Source organism: Bufo bufo, chromosome 1 (genome assembly GCF_905171765.1).
Source record: "Bufo bufo chromosome 1, aBufBuf1.1, whole genome shotgun sequence".
NCBI lineage: Eukaryota > Metazoa > Chordata > Amphibia > Anura > Bufonidae > Bufo > Bufo bufo.
The window spans coordinates 86,749,149-86,754,092 of record NC_053389.1 but is presented as its reverse complement, the minus strand read 5'-3'; the positions used below and the strand labels follow the sequence as shown (position 1 = coordinate 86,754,092).

The following is a 4,944-nucleotide window of genomic DNA, read 5'->3' as shown; positions in this document are numbered from 1 at the left end:
CGTACAGATGCAGACTAGGCCGCAATTAAAGATTTTTGCCCAAAATGGGTGTTTTTCTAATAGCAGAAGAGATCAACAATATCTAATGGGTGTATCTCACAATGACATATGCAGTTAAGGCTGCAAAATTGTGTATTTTGTCCAAAATGGCTGTTTTTCAAATAACAGAATTGAACCACAGTATGTAAAGGGTGTATCTCACACGTACAGATTCAGACTAGGCCGCAATTAAAGATTTTTTCCCAAAATGGGTGTTTTTTGCACAAAATAGGGGGCGGGTTAACCCTTTCAGCGCCGCTTCTCTAGTAATCCGCCGCTCTCTTCATTCTATCAGGGCTTCGCTGCTTGGCTGATAACCGCCCGACCCTCACTACGCGCCGCCCTCTGCTTGTAGTGATGCCATCACTGAGTATACTGTGCGTGAAGGGGGATTGTGCGCTCTATCCCTGGACACCAGCGCAGCGATGGAGCCGGTCTTCTCCTCACAGTGAATACGGGACTGTTCTCCCCTTCTCCGGTAGGACGGTCGTGGGGAGCGGGAGAAGGCGGCCACTGACGGGATAATACTGAGCAGGCTATGGGGGCGGGGCTTTAGAACTAATACCATGGCTTTTGAAATTCCTGCTCAATTATCGTCCGGTTAGAATTCAGCGGCCGTGGAGAAGCCCTGCCCCCTGCTCAGCTGAATAGATGGATCTGAGCCCTGCCCCTCCTGCTGCTCCGCCCCCCGCTCCTGCTCTCTCCCCAAAGGCTCTTCTCAGAGCCCCTACCTTCTCTAGGACGGAGCTGCCACATTTTGTGAATACATGGAAGCCTCATGTCCGAGGCGGATTATTCCCTCATTATAGACCACTGATCGGTAGGATGAGGGGAGTAGTGATCGTATACTCGTGAAGATGAGGGGAGTAATTATCGGCCAGAGAGAAGAATGGGGGGAGTAGGGATCGATCACTGAGAATGAGGGGAGTAGTGATCAGACAGTGAGGAGGATGGGGGGAGTAGTGATCGGCCAGAGAGGAGAATGGGGGGAGTAGTGATCGGCCAGAGGAGGATGAGGTAGTGAAGGACGAGCGGCTGGATGGATCCACAGAGCCAGGCACTCGGGGATACACCGGGACACGGTGCTATGGGGGCGGGGAGAGGTTTGAAGCCCTGGACCCCCGGCTCAGGACACGGCGGAGAATGCGGGGACATCTGTGACAATGAGACGGAAGGGAAGAGCACGAAAAAGGGGTGCAGGGTCAGGTAAGTGTCGGCAGAGAGGCGGGGGCCACGGGGGTATTACCAGGGAGACCACAGACATCAGGGCGGGGAGCGCTCGTCATCCGCCGGAAATACTATGAGAGTCTGGGGGACGGCTGACAATTGGTGCAGAAAAGGGGGCGTGTCCTCACAAGCCTTTCCAGATCATCTGCTTCCTCATTGGCTGCAGCTTTTGGCACTGAAAACTGGTTTTGGATCAAGCCAATCACAGAGGAGTTCTCCCTGAGCCATCCGGGTATAAGAAGTGACGGGCGGAGCGGAGCTGTCAGTCTCATCTGTACAGAGAAGAGAACGATGTCTGGACGCGGCAAACAAGGAGGCAAAGTCCAGGCTAAGGCCAAGACCCGTTAGTCCCGGGCAGGGCTCCAGTTCCCGGTCGGCCGTGTGCACAGGCTCCTCCACAAGGGCAACTACGCCGAGAGGATGGGCGCCGGCGCTCCCGTCTACTTGGCCGCTGTGCTCGAGTATCTCACCACCGAGATCCTGGGGCTAGCTGGCAATGCCGCCTGCGACAACAAGAAGACCCGCATCATCCCCCGTCACCTGCAGCTGGCCGTGTGCAACGACGAGGAACTCAACAAACTGCTGAGCGGAGTCACCATCGCCAGGGAGGCGTCCTGCCCAACATCCAGGCAGTGCTGCTGTCCAAGAAGACAGATGCAGCAAGGGTTGTAAAATTGTGTATTTTGCCCAAAAAGTGTGTTTTTTTAAACCCAGAAAATTATAGCTGTATTTCTAGCTTAAATTGCACACTGACTAATGCTGAAAAGGCACTAGATGTAGGATATTGCCAAAAAAGGGTTTTGTTTTTTTGAAACCAGATTATTATTGCAGTATTTCAAGCTTGGATTTGAATGTCACAAAAGCACAGATGCAGTGCTGGTGCACTGAGCTTGCATAAAATGGTCGCTGCCGGCCACCTAACTAACAGACGGATAAAAGTTTTTTTTCTCTGTCACTGGACTCAGGGCAGGGTAAAAAGATTGTGCACTGCACCCACACAACTAAATCTATGTAGATCGCTTAGTTCAATTAGTGTTCTGATTAAAGATTCTGTCCTATTCTCTCGCTCACAGCAGCAGCATCCTCTCCCTACACTAAGCACAGCAGAGTGACGTGCAGCGCTACGTGACTGCAGCTTATATACAGGCTAGGTCACATGATGGCTTCTAAGGTCACACAGTTAAACACTTGTTGATTGGCTGCTCTGCAGCCTTTCAAAAAGCGCCAAGAAATCGCCAAAAACACTGAACCCGAACCCGAACTTTTACTGAAATGTTCGGGTTCGGGGTCCAAAAATCCTAAAATTCGGTACGAACCCGAACTTTACAGTTCGGGTTCGCTCAACCCTATTAGAGTACAAGGTGAAAAAAACATGTAAAATTGTACTTTTTAATAATTTCCAGTATTCTATTGATTTTTTTCTGTATACTGCAGATAAGATAAACTATTGTTATATGTTGATGTTAGTCTGACCAATGTGCCACCAAATGGTAAAGTGTGGTTCTGATTTTTGTTGCCTGCATTTTTTAGAATTCTACTTGGTTAGTCATTTTCTATTTCAAAATAAAGCTGAAACCTATAACAAGACAGAAATTATTTAGCTCTGAAGAGTAGAGTTAAGCAGACACCTGGATGTTCGGGTTCGACGGGTTCGGCTAAACTTCACAAAAAAGTTTGAGTTCGGGACCCGAACTTGACCCGAACTTGACCCTGAACTCGAACTCCATTGAAGTCAATAGGGACCCGAACTTTTGAGCACTAAAATGGCTCTAAAAATTTCATGGAAAGGGCTAGAGGGCTGCAAATACCAGCAAAATGTGCTTAAGAGCATGGCAAGTGGTCTCCAAACAAATGTGGATAGGGAAATGACTTCAAATAAAATAAAATACGTAAAAAATAAAAATAAAATCTTGATCTAGGAGGACGAGGTCCATATGGAGTAGGAGGTTGAGGAGGCGGTGGATGTGGCGGTGTAGGTGGAAGCGGCGGTGGAGGAGGAGGTAGCCTACACTGGTTTTTGGTTTAAATTATTATTATTTTTTTTAAGTTAGGCTAAAGTAATAACTGGAATGGGGCAACTACAGTACCCTGAAAGATTATCAAAATTAGGGTTATTCACGTTAGAAAAAAGACGACTGAGGGGAGATCTAATTACTATGTATAAATATATCAGGGGGCAGTACAGAGATCTATCCCATCATCTATTTATCCCCAGGACTGTGACTGTGACGAGGGGACATCCTCTGCGTTTGGAGGAAAGAAGGTTTGTACACAAACATAGAAAAGGGTTCTTTACGGTAAGAGCAGTGAGACTATGGAACTCTCTGCCTGAGGAGGTGGTGATGGTGAGTACAATAAAGGAATTCAAGAGGGGCCTGGATGTATTTCTGGAGTGTAATAATATTACAGGCTATAGCTACTAGAGAGGGGTCGTTGATCCAGGGAGTTATTCTGATTGCCTGATTGGAGTCGGGAAGGAATTTTTTATTCCCCTAAAGTGAGGAAAATTGGCTTCTACCTCACAGGTTTTTTTTGCCTTCCTCTGGATCAACTTGCAGGATAACAGGCCGAACTGGATGGACAAATGTCTTTTTTCGGCCTTATGTACTATGTTACTATGTTACTATGTTAGGGTACACCCCAAAACATTGGGAAATATAACCTGTGATAACCCCCTCCAGCCGTGCTTAACAAACGTTCAGACAATACACTGGCTGCAGGGCAGGCCAACACCTCCAAGGCGTAAAGGGCAAGCCCAGGCTATGTGCCCAATTTAGAGACCCAGAAGTTGAAGGGGGCAGACCCATCAATCAGTACGTGTAGGCGTGTGCACACATACTGCTCCATTATGTAGCACATCCCTGTAATGTCCACGATCCAATTAGATATCTGCTCTATCCATTTTTTATGTTCTTTTCTGTGCCTACCATGTTGATCATGGTTAGCGGCGAATCAGGGTTCCACGCTGGAGAGGGAGTGTGAGAAAGAGAGCCCACATCCAAGGGGGGTTAATTGTAAAGTTTAAGAAGTGAATGAAAGGAGGGGGTGCGCATCAATTAAAGAATTTTTGAAATTTAATTCCCTGTCACCTATGCAGAGCATGGGGTTTGTATAAGGCAAAATTGGAAAATGGTCACCTGACAATTTTTTGAAATTTTTGTCCCTATCACCTATGCAGAGCAGAGGGTTAAGCATGGCAAAAATGGTCAAATGTCACCCAAGAATGTAACAGACAAATTTGTGAAATGTTTTTACCTGTCTACTAGGTATAGCAGTGGTATATCACAACCAGAAATTGGTGAATTTCACCTGAATATGTAATAGACAAATTAGTGAAATGCTTTTTCCTGTCTACTAGGGATAGCAATGGTATATCACATCAAAAAATATGTGAATTTCACTCGAAAATGTAACAAATTTGTGAAATGTTTTTACCTGTCTACTAGGTACAGCAGAGGTATATCACACCCAAAAATTGGTTAATTTTACCCTAATATGTAACAGACAAATTAGTGAAATGTTTTTACCTGTCTACGAGGTATAGCACTGGTATATCACACCCAAAAATTGGTGAATTTAACCTGAAAATGCAACAGACAAATTAGTGAAATGTTTTTACCTGTCTACTAAGTACAGCAGGGGTATATCACACCCAAAAATTGGTGAATTTCACCCGAA

General features: G+C 46.2%; 1 pseudogene; it reads left to right on the top strand.

Moving 5' to 3' along the window:
- Positions 1-1,557: 1,557 nt before the first annotated feature.
- On the top strand, positions 1,558-2,709 carry LOC120990175 (annotated as a pseudogene).
- Positions 2,710-4,944: the final 2,235 nt, after the last annotated feature.